This window comes from Phacochoerus africanus, chromosome 3, assembly GCF_016906955.1.
Source record: "Phacochoerus africanus isolate WHEZ1 chromosome 3, ROS_Pafr_v1, whole genome shotgun sequence".
NCBI lineage: Eukaryota > Metazoa > Chordata > Mammalia > Artiodactyla > Suidae > Phacochoerus > Phacochoerus africanus.
The window spans coordinates 193,770,927-193,788,211 of record NC_062546.1 but is presented as its reverse complement, the minus strand read 5'-3'; the positions used below and the strand labels follow the sequence as shown (position 1 = coordinate 193,788,211).

The following is a 17,285-nucleotide window of genomic DNA, read 5'->3' as shown; positions in this document are numbered from 1 at the left end:
TGATACCTTTAAGTCATGATGGCTTTGCTGCTTCCCCTGATACTACCCAGAGTGCCACTTCCAGATCTTCTTTTGCATACATCGATGGTTTGGGGGATGAAATATCCACACATGGAATCATCCTTGTTCTTAAGAACGATGATGGAGGATGAGCTAATACTCATGGGAAAAATAGAAGCATGGTTTGATATCAGTTTTTTTTTTTCTTTTTTCCTTTTTTTTTTTTGGCCACCTGGAGGCATATGGAGTTCCTGGGCCAGGGATCAGATCCAAGCTGCAGCTGTGACCTACACTATAGCTGTGGCAATGCCAGATGCTTTAACCCACTGTGCTGGGCTAGAGATGGAACCTCGGTTCTGGTGCCACAGTGGGAACACCCAATATCAGTACTGTTGCTGTTTCAGAGTTAAAGGTGCCATGAGTTGTTATAATCATGTAATCATTATATTGATTCTCCTCCTTTATTTGAGAAGAAATCTGCTTGGCAGTTCAGTGGCTTTGACGACCTTTGGGTCCCCTCACATCATAAAGATGTGATGTTGAGGACTGACCTCTGATTTGTGCCTTGCGGTTTATCTGGTAAAAGACGAGCAGAGGGCAGGGTGCATGCATTTCCTTGAGATGTGGGAAGTGCCTGTTTATTTGGGTTCTGTCGTCTGTGAGCTGACACACATGGCCCTCCTCAGTTCCTCTTGACCAAGACGGCCAGACCTCAAAGTAATCAGCATTCATTTTTGAAAGAGATGGCAATGTATTGGTCACAGTTTCCATTCTCCCTTCCCCAGTCCAAGAGTCTCCATCTCCCCTGGCCTGAACATGAGGCAGGGTACAAACCCATCAGTGTGGAGTCTTTAAGGACTTCTGACTCCTGTTGCCTTCTCCAGGATCCTCTTTGCAACCATCCAGATCTTCTGTGTTGTTCCAGAGTCCCAGAGGCAGCGCTCTCGCGTTCTGCTCCCAGCTATCTCTTCTAGAACCATTTCCACCTGTTGCTTCCTGTTTCAATTCAAAGCGGTTTTTGTAATTTAGCCCCTTTACCTATGGAGCTGGAGAACAGATGGTGTACAGTGTAGCCCTCCTTGTCGCTCCCCAGTTAAGCCCTCTTATTATTCTTTTCTATAAATTAAATGGTATATGCTTTCTTTTTCCTTTTAGGTCCTTTACTCCTTTGCTACTCAAAGTTTGGTCCTCAGATGAGCAGCCCCAGGGGTCACCTGGGAGTTGGTTAAAAATTCAGGATCTCGGTCCCCGCCCCAAACCTAGATAATCAGAGTCTGCATTTTCACCAAGTCTTCAGGAGACCCTAAGCACGTTAAATTTTCACAAGCACCACTTTATTTTTATTATCCCTTTGTAATTTCTCTGTACTTTTCTCTAGTATGCCTTAACAGTGGAGGCCAAAGCCAGACAAGGTACTACAGTAAAGGAAATATTTTTAGTAAGTACTTAGCTGTCTGTTCACACACATGATGTTAAAATACTTCCAACTAAATTGATGTGTAACCTTCATTTACAATAAGTATGTAGTCTTCAGAGACTCGGGCGGGGGGGAGGGCATCTTTTTCTGCCATGTATTTACTCCCATCACCTAAAGAAACTCCCCACTTTGTGGTTGAATGAACTGGCTGCCAGGAATCTCGCTTTGCCCTTACACGGAATACCACTCTGTGTTTTTGCCTCTGTTAGAATCATTTTGCTTTTCTAAAGAATTGGGGTACTAAGGTTTAAATGACCCAGGGTTAGAAAGAGTGCTGCTTTGGGGGTGGGGAGATTCCAAGTGTCATCTCCATGCTCCAGTGTCATGAGCTTGGGCCTCTTCATTTAGTGATGATTTAACTGTTTAACAATAACCACACAGTCGAGGAAGTCCCCATAATACCAGGCCTGGGATTGCTTTGTGCGTTCTGCTTCTTCCATCCATGAAGCGTTTCTACAGTGACTTGTTCATGTAGTGGACGTTGGCTGTAGAAATAGGAATGGGGCATCCAAAACAGAAATGGGGATAATCGTCATCCAGATGCGTATTTTGTCCTTGGACGACCTTCCTCACCATTTGCATAGCAAGGTGTCCCCGCCTGGGAGCCCCACGTTGAATTCTTGTTGAGTTTTCCTTTTCTTTCTTGGATCTCTCCCTGGAAGAAGTGCTGGGAAGACACTAAATGGTCCGAGGCGGGGGCAGGAGGCCACCATAGGAAGGGTCTCTGCTTATTTACTGATGTCCAGTGGTTCTCAAGTCACCTTCCTACCGACGTTCTCTAGCTGTGCATGATGGGAAATTCGCAAGCATCTGGTTGCTCTCAATGTTCGCACCTCTGTTGAAAGACTCTGGAGAGCCTTTAGGTCTACCGGAGCCTCTCTAGGGAGGCTCCAAGAAGAAATAGTGTTTTTTTCGAGGCCCTGGTAGGTACTGCTGATGGCTGGGAGTGAGGAGAGCTGAGAGTCGGAAGAGAAGAAGACAGGAACGTCTCTGAAGGATCCATCTTAACCTGGACCTTGAGCTTGTCAGGCTCTTCCTCTCTTGTTGAGGAAGGCAAGCCTCAAGAAACCCTGCAAACAGATCGGCCGTTGTCCATTGGCGATAGGTTTTATGGAAAAAAAAATGAAATCAATTTTTGCGCCGAATGAAGCAAAGCTCATCATAGATCTGTTAATTAAGTGTTAATTACGGCCCGTCGCTGGTGGGTAGTCATGGCGAAATTGCCTGGTTCAGTTTTATGTTGAAGGCATTTTGTTAGCCTCTCAGGCTACAGTCTAGAAAGAATAGAAGGTTTTGTTTTCTTTGTGTGTGTTAGGACCACAGCAGCTTCGGTGGCTGTATTTAAAGGGGATCTGTTCTTATTACCATTATCTTAGGATCCAGCCAGAAAAACTTTGTATTTAACTCCCCAGAAATCAACGTATTCTTTCTGTTCGTTGTCTAGATTTTAGAACGTTGAACCCTGTGTAGTTTCATGGGTGATGGTTTATGTGCGGTCCCCTGCTCCCTGACCGCCCACCCCTCCACTGTTTTTCTTCAAGTTTAAGTTTAGGGAAACAGACCTAAAAGTGTCTTCCTGGGAGGATATATTTAGAAATTTCAGTTGCTGTTTCTATCTCAGTCTTGTACTTTGACTTTTTCTTTGTATAATAAATCATCTTCCAAGGTGGGCATTGATGTCATAAAGGGAAAAAAGTCTCTAGGAAACAGTTTTGTGACTTAAGAGTAGCCTCTTAGAGAACAAAGTGAGTGGGTTTATTTTGAAGAGACTAATTCTGGAACAAGTGGGGACCTAATCCTTACTTTTTCCTTCTACTCCCAGATAGCTGAAGGGTAGTGAGCAGGACTCAAAGTGATGAGTCACATAAAGAAAGGGTCTTCTGGCTCACAGTGTCCTTCTCTTGTTATCTCACTGAGTTCGGCAAATGATAGTGAGAACAAAGCATTTTCTCCACTGTATTACATTGTAGAGGCAAAATGAGGTCAAATGACTTGTCCAAGACCAGAGGGAAAGTCCTGGCTGAGCTGGGCAGAGATGCAGACCTGAGAGGGTTTAGATGTGTTTCCTCATGGGGTTAATCTCATTCCTGTGGTCAGAATAGATGGGGCAGCATCACTCCCTGCTGGTCTTCCGCACACTCTTGCTTTGGTCTCAGTGATGCCCGGTACTCTCCCCTCTTCGGTCAGTGGTTTTGCGTTGCATCCAGAAGGTTCCTGTTTTCCTTGGGAGGAGGGATGTATGAAATCATGGGCTGGGACTGTTAACCAGATTAGCGGTCTGCTAGTAAAAGGTTGTGCAGGAGTGAGGTGCAGTCGTGGCACTTTCCATCAGTGATCAATCAGGAGGCACGCACTGGAACTCTGAGGCCACAGTGTGGCCATCGGAAATTTTAAAAAAGCCTTGGGACGGGGACACCTCTTCCTAAAACTGGTGTGAACTCCAGAAACAGCTGATGAGCATGCACTGGGCTTCTTTCATTTCCTCAGCTATGGGCAATGGCTCTGGAGCAGGGCTTCTCAGCCTCAGCACTGTTGACATTTTGGGCCAGGTAATTCTTTGCTGCAGGTGGCCATCCTGTGCCTTGTTGGACGTTTGGTAGCCTTCCTGCCCTCTACGTACTAAACACCAATAGCACCGCTCCCACCTTACCACACCCGAGTTGGGACAACCCAAAATGATTTGAGGCATCGCTAAATTCCCTCAAGGAGAGAAATTACTTCTAGCCACACACACTGAGAACTGTTGCTCTAGAGACTTTGTGGAATGACCGGAGGCTGTAGAGGGTCTCTGCGCTGAGAAGTGATGTAGCCCCATGAGCACTTTTCAGCCAAAGTCCAGGTGACTCCAGCCCGGCACTCCACAAATAAATAAATAAATTGTGGAAAGTTATAATTTTCTAGTAATCATTTTCCAGTCACATTCTCTCTCTCTCTCTCATTTTTTTTTTTTGGCCACTCGTGTGGCATGTGGAAGTTCCTGGGCCAGGGATTGAACCAACAATCCCTGGGACCAAGAGCCCCTCAGAGGCTGATAAATAACCTTCAAGGATTCCTTAGTTAAGAGTCGCCACCACCTCTTCATTAAAGAATTTGCCCCGGAGTTCCTGTTGTGGCTCAGCGGGCTAAGAACCCAACTAGTATCTATGAGGATGTGGGTTTGATCTGGCCTCGATGGGCTAAGGATCTGGCATTGCCATGAGTTTTGGTGTAGGTTGTAGATGCAACTTGGATCTGGCATTGCTGTAGTCCTGCAGGTGCAGCTCCCATTCCACCCTTAGCCAGGGAACTTCCATATGCTGCTGGTGTGGCCCTAAAAAAGAAAAAAAAAAAAAAAAAGAAGAAGCATCTGCCCCATCTGTCCTCAGTATGCTTTTAGTTCAGCCAGGCAGCCAGCTGGGTACCACACCAACGGGATGCACTTAACTCAGCATGTGGGTAGGGGACTTTTCAGCAAATGCCATTTTCTGAGTCAAAAAGGAAAAGGCTGAGATGCCAGATAATGAAGAAAAGAGGGAGGAACGAGGGCACCGGGGAGGTGGGACTTGAAAGATGAAAGCAAAGGACCAGGAGCTTTGGGGTCAGAGGGTGAAAGGTCAGCGCTGCTTTGTCAACTGGAAGAATTTTGCCTCCTTATCGGAGACAGTCAAGAAGTGTTTGCAGTTTAGTTGGAAATCCGCACCATCATCTCCTTCAAAGACCTTAGCGACACAAGCAATGGATACATTATCAATTATTTCAGATTATCTTTCCAAGTTTTTCCCCTCCCCTGCCAGCTGCACACAATGAGACTTGTGCATCTGGCAGTAATTTCAGTTTTTTGTCACGTTAACCCAGGCAGCATCACCCAAGTTACCCAGGCTGTGTCACACTGCAGTTCCTTCAGATGAAAGACGGGGGGCAAGAATTCAGAAGTAAAAGCCACCCAATTCCTTCCCCAACAATTAGAAATGAGCTTTAGAACCTGGAAATTGTGTCTAAGAATCTCATTGAACATCCTCTTAAGCCTCTTCATGAGAATGCTTTGGAAATCCTTTTAGGTAGCCTCGTAAGTCTTTCATTAGCCAACTCAGAAGGGGTGGGGGGCTTCAAGCTTCTAATTTCTTCTGTGAAAGCAACAGAAGTGGCCTTTCCATGACATTTCAGTAGATGGCATTACTTTCAGATTTGCTAACGGTATCTGTCCTCATACTTAATTCAAACTGTCCCTTTTGAAGGTAAGTAGGTCTTTGTCTAAAATCTTATCCCAGGGTCAGATTTTTAGCTTTACTACGCCTGCTTTTACTTTCTCGTTTTGTTCTGGCCTTTCTCCCATATTTACCTCCTCGCTGAAATAACCTTGTCTCTCTTCCCAAGACGCATCCTCATCTTGGCTTCAGCTTTGGTCCTTGGCTGCCACCTGTTTTGTGGAGTCATTCGTGCTTGCTCCTCCCACCAGGGCATTTTTGGCTGGTGTGTATTCAGGTACCAAGAGAAGAGATGAGATCCAAGGACTTCCACTCCTTCATGAGATTGCTTCCAATAAGAGTTCATGTTTGAGGGCTTATTATGTGTCAAGCACAATGATGAGACCTTTTCATGTCTTATCTCATTGAACCTCCATGATAAGCCTATGGAATGGGTACTGTTAGCACCATGTTTGTTACAGGTGAAAACATCGAGATTTAGGAGGGTTAGTAACTTGCCCCAAATCGCAAAGAGCAGAGCATCAAGGGAAGGGGTAATGTACATTGTCTTAGTCCTTTTAAAAATTTTACCTTGGAAATAAGTCCGGAGTTAAAATTGACCAGTCTTTTAAAAGCATAAGAGCCATGTAACAAAGCTCTGCCTTCGTTCTAACTCGTCTGGATGGAATGTCCTAAATTACATTTTAGAATTCAGAATTGCTTCCAGGTTACTCACGAATCACTCAGGTAGTGGCAACTCAAGGGACACACATTTATTGTTCCTTTATTGTAAGCGACTTTAAGCCCATCTTTATAGTGATCCCGTTATTTTAGAACCTGTGGCCCTTTTGTAGTCCAAGGTGAATGGTACCCGTTTCCATCCTCCTTCACACTGACTTTTGTTTAATTACTGCTCTCATAACCCAGAGATCGTAATGCCCTGAGCTTCTTTAACAAGAATTCTTAAGGTAAAACAAATGAGAATTGTGGGTTCAATACACTTGAAATATGCTCTCATACACTCGCATATTTATGACTAGTTTCAATTGGTTTCAGAGAATGTTCTGTCATTCTTTCGATTGCTTAAGGGGGAAAAAAAAAAGGAACAACTCACTTAACTGCAAAGAAATCTCAGATGAACTTCTTCTCAGCATTTCCCCCTTGGTATTCTCAAAGCAAGAGGGAAGACAACGGCTAAAACCTTTTTGTTTATAATACATGAGGATGGGTTGCAGGAGATGTTAATTGCATGCATGTAGGAGGGCGCGGTCTTTGACTGACCTTGACCTTCCTAGAAACAGTTGCTCATGGCCTGTCCTCTGTTAGGTTAGTTGAATATCCAAAAAACCTGCCGGAAGGAGATCAAGGCCCCATGGCTGTGGTACCTCATAGTTCCTTTTAAAGATGCTTGTGCAGTTCAGTACATTTTTCTCGCATTACCAAGTTCTTCCATAAAGTCAACCACAACCCGTATTATCGGGGACTCCGACTCAAACTTGTGGTGAGTAGGAAATAGATTAAACACAGGTTTTTCCTTTTCTCTGGCTGCCAAGAGTGATGTCACTGGCGTTAATGAGCCTTACCTCAGCCCTCGGCAGACGTAAGGCCATCTCTGCGGACGCCTGTTCTGTGTTCTGGTTCCTCTGCTGTTACAGAAAAGCTGATGATGCTTGATTAACAAACAAACACCTGATGGAGCAGCAGCCGGACAGTTACTCGATGGTAAGGTCAGGCACTTGCTTTCCTGAAGTGTATGAGATGACTCCAGGGAATGGGCCAAGAATGTGACATCTCTTTAGTGTTTAACAGAAAAAGTCAAGGCAGGGCGCCTGGGTCTGCTTGATTTCCTTTTGCCTCATGACAGAAACGGTATTGCAAACACCTTTTACTAAACCTACACCACATTGCAAACCAAGTTGTGATGTTATTTGAAGTCTACCTGTTTGTGTCAGAGCCAGACACATAAAACTTCTGTCCTGTACTTCTGAATATTACAAAAACAAACAAAAAACCCCCCAAAAAACCCTGATGCGAAATGACAGTATAAGCCTCAGAACTGGAATTTTAATTCCTGTTGGGGAAAATAGACGGCAGAAATAATTCCCATGAAAGCAGAAGAAAGCACGACTTTTATGACTTTCTTACTCGGGTCGGGAAGATGATATCATGTTATTTTCAGGTCTTCAGGTAACAGTTGATTTTGGTTGAGCTCTGTTAAAATGAAAGCTTCCTTTCCCCCAGCACATGTGGCCTGACTTGAAATGCTGCATTGTTTTTTCTGAGTTCCTCTACTTTGACCGTCAGGTATGTGGGGACATATTAGAATTTTGCCAGAAGAGTTCCCGTTGTGGCTCACCAGAAACAAAGCCCGACTAGTATCCATGAGGATGTGTGTTCGATCCCTGGCCTTGCTCAGTGGGTCAAGGAGTCGGTGTTGCCGTGAGCTGTGGTGTAGGTCCCAGACTCGGCTCAGATCCTGCATTGCTGTGGCTGTAGCAGCTGCAGCTCTGATTCAGCCCCTAGCCTGGGAACTTCCATAAGTCATGGGTGCGGCCCTAAAAAGCAAAAAATAACATAAAAAGTACGAGTTTAGGCAGAAGAGAGATCTGAGACATTTTGATTTACATTTTGGGGGGAGATGTTTATGGGGTTGACCCCCCCCATTTGCTTCATCTTTCAGTTACCTTTTGCTTTATCAGCATGCTCTGTCTTTCATAAAAGGAGTGGTAACAGAGTGCCTATCCTTTGGCTTAAATGATTTCTGATTGTTTATTCACATTTCCTTAATAGATCAGTGGCGGAATACTTTTCATTGTTGAGGACGCTCTGTCGTTGTTGTTGAAATCTATCTTCTCTGTGAGTCCCTGGCCTCCGGAAATGTTTCTGGACCCTCCTCCTGCCTTTTGTTGCCGGGGAAGGAGGAGTCCTTGGTGCTGAGGGCATTCACCCCGCTGGACCGCAGCAGGAGCCCGGAGCCTGCAGGCGTGGTGGTTGGCTCCTGGGGTCCTCCCTCTCCCTCTCTTTCTTTTGCATAATACATGTGCCTTCCTTCATTGGTGGTCCCCTGAAGTCACCAGCCCTGCCAGAAGGTCTTTCCTGGGACAAAAGGGGAACTGGAGCGAGATGGCCTCTCACATGTTGGCACCTCTCCCTGAATTTCCTTCCTTGGCAACTCTGTGTGCTGGAAGGGCTGGCCAGCAACCTTGTTATTTTCACCAGCCCTGCCCATGTGACTCGCACCAGGCAAAAGTGCTATGTAAGCAGCTCCATTAAAGCACTGGCTTGGCCGGTCGGTTACCCTTTGCCATTTAAGACCATGAAACCAAGTCTTTCCAGCTCAATTCTGGCCTATTTTAAAAGATGTTGGTTTCCTTTCTTTAGCTACGATGGCCCTCTCCTCCTGTCAACGTAAAGTAGCAAACATCTTGGTCTCACCTCTGACTTTCTTTCTTTAGTTCAACTAGATCTTGATTTTTTTTCTTTTTTCTCTTTGGTGATAATGGCCGGAAAGCTTTAAAACAGAATGCTTTTTCACTATTTAGATCTGAGCTTTTGCAGCGTCTCAGCTTGCCCCCACACTTCCCAGCCGTACCCTGGGAAGAGCAGAGCAGTTCCCCTTGGCCCGCACTTGAAGCTCTCTGGATTGAACGTGCATTTCCTTTTTCCTTGGGTGGTCACCACAGCCAACACCTGGGCTGGGCCTGCTGCTTTCTCCTTAGATGCTACCGTTGAAACCACATAGTGGAAGCCAAGCTCTAAGGCAGGAAATTCCTTTCATAAAAGGTTTGACTGTCCATCAGGTGGGTCCGTGCTTTCACCTATCCATCCAAGACTGCATGGTAAATGTTAAAATGAGGAGCACTGGTATACTACCAGAACTATCAATGTATTTGATACTGATGATTGGAAAGAAATTACTGGGCCCATTTTTCAGACGTCAAGTACTCCAAAAAACAGAGTACTTTTGCAGTGTTTTTATAAGGTGTTTTCTTATAGGTAAGCATTGTAGGAGACTTGGTCAGCTCTAAATTAGTGATGCCGTGAATTAATTGCATTAGCATCAAAGAGGTGGCTGAAGAAATGATCTGTGGCCATAGGTAACGGTATACAGTGGAATACAATTGTGTGAAGTAAGAAATCAACGGACCTGGGAAGACAGCATATAGAGAGATGTCATAGGCGCTCTATGCTTAGCATCCTGCAAGGTGCAAAGGTACCCACCAACCTCTCTCTGCTCTCACATCCGTTCCACCTTTTTTTTTTTTTTTTGGTCTTTTTGCTATTTCTTTGGGCCGCTTCCGCGGCATATGGAGGTTCCCAGGCTAGGGGTCTAATCGGAACTGTAGCCGCTGGCCTACGCCAGAGCCACAGCAACTCGGGATCCAAGCCGCATCTGCAACCTACACCACAGCCCACGGCAACGCCGGATCGTTAACACACTGAGCAAGGGCAGGGACCGAACCCGCAACCTCATGGTTCCTAGTCGGATTCGTTAACCACTGCGCCACAACGGGAACTCCCGTTCCACCTTTTTTCTTCTTCAAATCCCAGCTTAAGGTAACCTCCTCCTTGTAGAAGAGTCCCCCCTGCCCCACCTTCCTGGTTCTTCTGCATACTTTGCCTGTGCCCTTCCCTTCAGGACTTAACACTTTGGGAAACCAAACCCAGGAAGCCAGAGGGTTTTTTTTTCTCCTTTCAAACTGTTATACTTCTCCATATACATAGTGAATTGGGAGCACGCAAAAGGGATAGAATACCAGGAAGGTTGCAAGAGTTGGTTGACATTTTATCTTCTCACAGATTTTTTTTTCAGAACGGGAAAGATCTAAATAGGATTAAAACATTAACTGTCTGCTTAAACATTTTTGACATTAACTATAGAATATTCAAAGTTCAAATCCTTTAAATAGTGAAATCAGAACCATAGCTGAAAAGTGGGTTTTCCTGGGTGATAGGAATTATAATGTTTATAATAAAGTATATGTTTACTCCGTCTCTACATTTACTGTATTTTATATGTTTTCTATATTATACTCAAGATTTTTTTAAAAGTCACAGCTGTTTATGTTAAGGCAATGAGAAATATGCTGTTTTGACACATTTCTTCAAGTGGAGGAATTTATTTAGATGAATTTTTCTAGTTGCATCTACAATATAAGATTTCAAACAATGATCTCCATTGAAGGAAAAGTCATTACTATAGTGATTTTTTTTTTTTTTCCCCAAGCATGGTTGGATGAGGAAGAATTACTTTCTGGCTACATCTGAGTACATGACAATAGCCAAGCAACAATATTTTATTCCTGTGTTCTCAGTAAAAAGAGAAACTGCTAGTAAATCTCTAACCAGGTATTTTAATTATGTTGCACTGGACTCCATAAATTGGCAAGAAGTTTCAAGGCATTTAAATACAAGATCGAAACTTTTTTTAAATGATTTTTATTTTTTCCATTATAGCTGGTTTACGGTGTTCTGTCAATTTTCTCCTGTACAGCAAGATCAAAACTTTTAATCGATGGGTTTGACTAAGAAGGCCTTGCTGAAGGGGTGCGGATCTCTCTCGTGTATTTACATCATAACCTTATGCTGTTTTCAGCTGCTTACGTAGTGGAGACTATTCAGTAAGCTGAGACAGTGTGAAAGGAAGCAGAAGCTTTATTTGTTTTTCAGCTCTAGCGGGCATAGTTTACATCGGTCGAGCCCAGAAGATGTAAATTCCTAGTGGATGCCATGATGCAATAATCCATAGGTCTCAAGTAGTGTTGCCCAAGTGTTGACTTATTAGATAATGCCTTAAAAATTACATTTTTCATTACTGGCAACAGGATTAGGTGGGTTTTATCCTGTGAGAAGACACATGCGGACAGTAGATGCTGATGTGGTGATGAAATTTTGTCAAAATGTAATTTCCTGCGACTAAATCTCGTGACAGGTGCATCGTATTTCTGGGTTCAGAAGTTATTCCCCAATGACGTAACTAGAGAGAATGTATCCCGGGAACATCACGGGTTGATATTTGCACAGCCCTTCTCCAGGGATATGGTTTGCTTTTTTTGTTTCCAGTTTATGAGTGCTACAAATGAGGTTTTATAAAACATCCTAGCAATATTTGCCTCATATGGTTGGTGTGAGTCCCTTGGAGTTGCATACATAAAGTACATTAAACACCCATTACCCATGTCATCTTTTTCAGTGCGTATTACAGTCTTTATCATTGTATTTTTATGTGTCACTCAACAGATATTTGTTGCCTTTAATGACTGTAGGAGCCTAGTATGGTATTGCTTTTTTTTTTTCAACATATTCCTAAGTTATAAAAATTATGAATATACATTCATACATTATGCGTATGCATGCAGACTAATATACACAGTTGCCCTTCTGCAAGGAGTTGCTTTATTCAAACTCAGCCTTTCTAGTCTGCAAGTGTGTAGAGACAGGGATAAAGGCAGATGTACTACAGTCCTGTGAGGCATATGCTAAGGTCTGTCTATAATATTACGAGAGTTCCTTTCTAGCAAAACTCCTTACAGCCATTGTGAACAGTTATGTTTCTGGAACTTTAGTTTCGCAGTTCTTTGGCAGTAGATAATACCTTGCTGGGATCCATTAACCCAGCATAATCAGCTCTTTTCTGCACTGTATTTGGCTCTCAAAGCTTTTTGGCTGTCTCCAGAGATCAAAAGTACCGTCAAAGGGCCAAGCTGGCTGCTAGAGAGACCATGTGAAAGAATATGCCCAGGCTGAGAAGGCAGTTGGAAGAAAGAAATGGGAAGTTAAGAAGGCATTCCAAAAATGCTGGCGACAATGGCTGCGTGATTGGACTAAGTATGCAGACCCCAAAGTGGCTGCAAGGGGTGGGGGTGGGAGGGCCAGACAGTCCTCACTGAGGGTGTGTGTGTTAAAAATCCGTATTGTTTACTCAGTAGCTAAACTTTATGCACACGTGCTCGCACGCACACACACACACACACCCTTGTATAAAGATAAATTGTTGTGAACTTCAGACTCTTCTATTTCCAGACCTCTATTGCCTGTTTATAGTTCTGTTCCCATCCCCTCCACGTCAGCCTTCCCTCTCTTTTTCCCACTTTCCCTTTTCCCTCTACTCCTAAATGGATGGCGCCAGCAGGTAGCATTAGTGGCTGAGACGTGTGTTGACCAGGATTTACAAGAAAGGCTTTGAAAAGCAGTATTCTGAGGTCTTAAAGGGGAAGGTATATGATGGAACGGATATATCTTTTTATTTCCTGCAATTTGAAGGTACTACTTGTGGCAGATTACAAGGATGGTTTCAGAGGGGCCCAGAGCAAAAGATTTCAGCATCTGGTGAAGCCAGATTTTTTTTTCTCTCCTCATAGGGCCTCCAGTCTCCACCCTTCTGCATCCATGCAGGTTGGCACATGTGACAAAACTGGATAGAGTTTGTTCCTGCGCTAAGCTCTTCATTCAGCCATTCTGGATAAGAGCCAGAATGTAAAATGAAAAACATACCGTGTACCCTAAACTTTTCCTCTATTTTATATAAGTTGGCAGTTTATGTGGCTCCAGACTTTTGGCAAAGTAATGGCCTTCCTACCTACGTTCAGGCCTGGCCATAGGAAGCTGTGTTAAGCTGTATGTGGGTATCTTTTAAGAACATTCTGATAGTTTGCATTGTGAGTTCAGGAGAAACTTGAAAGTAAGATCTCCGGAGTTTTTGAAAGGCTAGGTTTTCCTTTCTTTTTTTGGAAAGCACATGAAAGCAGATCTGGTGTCTCTGGCAATTAAAGAGATAAGCCTGGGGTGCATTTTTGTGTTGTGTTATTTTTTACCTTGCTGTCTCCCCATCAGGTCTTTATTTCTAAGTAGAAAACAGACATTCTCTGTCATTTAGGGGCAGAGTTAATAATTGCGAAATGAATAGAAAGTCTCCTGGTAAAACTCCAGTCTGCATTTGGTAATCTTCAACTTACCTGAAAGCCATTCTGTGCATGGTGAGGGCTGACTGGTCCCAGCCATACTCTCCTTCAAAAAGGAGCAAGAGAAGGGGGTAAAAAGTTGCATTTGTCAATGTTTATTACCTTGTGTGGATTTTGGTTTATTTATTTATTTTTTTGGCTTTTTGGGGCCCCACCCACAGCATATGGAGGTTCCCAGGCTAGGGTGTGAATCGGAGCTGCAGCCGCCAGCCTGCACCACAGCCACTGCAACACCAGATCTGAGCCGCGTCTGTGACCTACACCGCAGTGCCCTGCAGTAGCGGATCCTTAACCCACTGAGCGAGGCCAAGGATCGCACCTGCATCCTTTTGGATATGAGTCAGATTCATTTCTGCCGCGCCACGACAGCAACTCTGAGACGACTTTTCCCTCATGTGGATTTTAAAGTCTAATTACTGTCCTCACAGTGGACATGGATCATTACTGCTGCGTATCGATAGTATCACAAAGCGTGTCCTGTGTCCCTTCACTTATTTAGAAACATGGTGACCTGTTAATTAAGGTTCCCCGCCATCTACCCTGTCCTACATTTGTAGATGTCACTCCTGCTACCCCTTTGCAGACACCTGATGCTTCTAAGGAAGCCACATTCCTCACGTGGCCTGTCCAGGGCTGCTCTCATCCTCCGGGTGCTGTTTGGTTCTGTGCCTTCAGCCGGAAGTGTGCTTTGTCCCTTCCATTCATTCTGCTCCTATTTGGGGAGTTCTCTCTTGATGCCAGCCCTTGCGCTAGGCTCTGGAGATGCTGAAACACCATTCCCATTTCCACACCCCCAGACTATGCCATTTCTTCCAAACCAAGCCAAGTGTGTCAGCAGGGTACTTCCTTTACTTTCCCAGGTAGAAGCCGTGTCCCTCCCTCCTCAATGCTTCTAGAGCTTTTTGCCCGTGTGCATCTATCATGGAATTCACTCTGTTTCTTTGTATTCTATCTGGGAATGGAACTTACCTTCCTTGGTAGAATTTCTAGAAAGAAGAGCCTATAGCAGAATTCACCTTTGTATCCTCTGTAGTGCCTAATGCAGCCATTTACTCGTTTAACAGGTATTTATTGATTAGCTCTGTGCCACCTCCTGCTCAGGACATTCTATAAACATTGATATTTATAGAGACCTTTGGGATGCCTGAAAAAGAGAGACCTCAGAAGGACTATCTGGTATTAAGACTTGAGAGCAAACGAGGCTTTAGGAGGTTGAAAAGGTGTTCCTTCTCTGGGGATAAATGAATAACACATCCTGAGGTCTGGCTTTTGAAATTTCATAGGAGAAATGTTGTGTTTCTGGCAGAATAACTTATTTCTATTAGACCTACATCGGAACCCTTCTCTTTATTTAATGATCAACCAGGTCTCTTGGGCTTGGATATCCTTTTGCATCTGAAATTCTCCTGTCAAACAATATCATGTTAAAAACCGATTTCGGATTTTGTAAGGTTGATCCCTGCAACTTGCAGTTCTAAAATCTGCAGCTGACTTTTAATTCAAATATGTAAGCATAGCCTGACTGTAACCTGTGTGCCATACTTCGTAGTTGTTTTACACAGTAACTGTAGTGGACGTTTTTGGTTTGATCATAAGAACATCAAGATGTTTTATGTTTTTGAGTTGCTAAACATCTGAAACCTCCAAATCATATTGATTTGTTTGCTGACTTAATATTGACTCTTTTCAGTTTGTGATTGCTTTAGACCCTTGCATTAAAAAAAAAAAAAAGAAGTTAAATACAGTTTGTTGCTTTTACCTACGTACACAGTACTGTTTGTGCCTGTGACCCCAGCTTATCTGGTGCCATCCCTTTTTAAAGAAAAACCCGAAAAAAGTGATCATCATTTTGAGATGCTGATGATGACGAATTCTTTTCTTTTCCTTTTCAGAATGAAGACCTAAATGACCTCAGCAAATTCTCCTTTAAACTCATGGGTACCCAGACTCTAACTATTTCATGATTCACAACCAGGACCTCACACCTTCCTCCTCAGTAGATGGTACGATGCATCCATTTCAGTTTGTTTACTTTACACAATCCTCAGGAGTTTGTTGACTGAACTGCACGTTCTCTATCGTGCCAAGAAAAAAAAAATAAAAAAATAAAAAGCACTGTGACACCAGAGCAATGAACCTGCATAAACTTCATCTTCGACCTTAAGGACTTAGCTGGCCACATGAGCTGATGGGCCCTCCACCGTGCCACGGGAGAATGGGTTTACGCTCATTGCATTTACAAGACACATTTCATCTGCTGCTGAAACTGTGTGCGACAGAGCATCATTGTAAATTATTTCATACGAAACTGTTTGCGTTGGGTGGAGAGAGTATTAAATATTTAACATAGGTTTTTGATTTATATGTGTAATTTTTTTAATTAAAATGTAACTTTCTTACAGCACATCTCTTTTTTGGATGTGGAACTGAGGTATATACAGTGTTCTGTTGTAAAGAGTGGAGCAGAGGCTTAAAACAAGGCTAACAGCGTAGACTAGGGTACGATCCTTGTTTTAAGATTGTAATTCAGAAAAATAATATAATAAGAATCATAGTGCCATAGATGGTTCTCAGTTGTATAGTTATATTTGCTGATAACTTGTCGTGTAATATAGCCCTGATGTTGAGCTGAGGTCCTTCCAAGAATTGATCTTCATTTTGTATTTTTTTTTTTTTTTTTCTGTAAGGCAGTAGGCCATGTTAATGAAACTGAAGAAGGATAGAGGCTACTGGGTATTTTCAAGTGTCAGCTTAAACTTGGCCATTGAATGGAAGCAAAATTGCAAAAAAAGGAAATCAGAGTCTTCCATTGTATATACTGTAAAGAGGAGGAGACATGGGGGATCCCTTTGAATCAAAAGCTCTCTTTGGAATGAACAATGTGGGTGTTTGTAAATTCTGGAAATTTCTTTCTATTCATAATAAACTAGAGACTGTTGATCTTTCTTCTCCCCCTCCCCCCACTTCTGTAAGCTTCCTGTTCCATTGGCACCATTTGTTTTTTCCCTGCTGCACACGTTAGGATCGTTCCTGTCCTGCATTGTCTCAAGAAAGATGTTAAGACAGGTGAGGGCTTGTCTTTAATGTCCAACCAACCATAAATTAAAATTCCAGAAATTGTTTTTTTTAGCATGACCAGGGCCACATACACATCCCCGTCCTGAAGACTCTTTAACTCATGTTTTCTGAGAACGTCCAGTGTGACGTCACGTAACTGAATGTAACTTGGTCCATGTGGCCAGGTGGCTCCTGGCCTAGTGGTGATTCGTTCATACAGCCCAGTGCATGGAGAGCTCATCCACGCTTCAGGACCTGCTACTGAAACATCTAGCCAGCAGTGAAAACGTTAATCCTTTTCTTGTTTGGAAACTACACCCAACCTGGAATTTCTTCCTTATGAACGAGAAATGGCAGTGAATGTACTTAAAAAAAAAAAAAAAATTACCTAGAGAGTTGTGAATCTTTTTACCAGGAAACCTCCTAAAGGTTAAGTGAATTGAGCCTAATCTCAGGCTCCCTCCGAGGGCGTCCTGGTAAACTCTCTGTCAGGAATGCCCAGCCCTGCTGTTGAGAGGAGCAACATTTTCTTTCACGGAAGGGGTTGAGTTCCCTGGATAGGGGAGGGGATGCCAGGAAAGGGCCAGGGTTGGGGGCCATTGCCGTGGCCGCTGACCCCCTTACCCA

General features: G+C 43.6%; 1 protein-coding gene across 1 annotated transcript in view; it reads left to right on the top strand.

The window, feature by feature from the left end:
- The window catches only part of IRS1 (insulin receptor substrate 1), a 63,097-nt gene extending 46,551 nt beyond the window's left edge, over nucleotides 1–16,546 (top strand). The window contains exon 2 of the mRNA XM_047773657.1: nucleotides 15,494–16,546. The gene's annotated coding sequence lies outside the window, so the exon portion shown is untranslated. The remainder of the gene's footprint in view (nucleotides 1–15,493) is intronic.
- The last annotated feature ends 739 nt before the right edge of the window (nucleotides 16,547–17,285 follow it).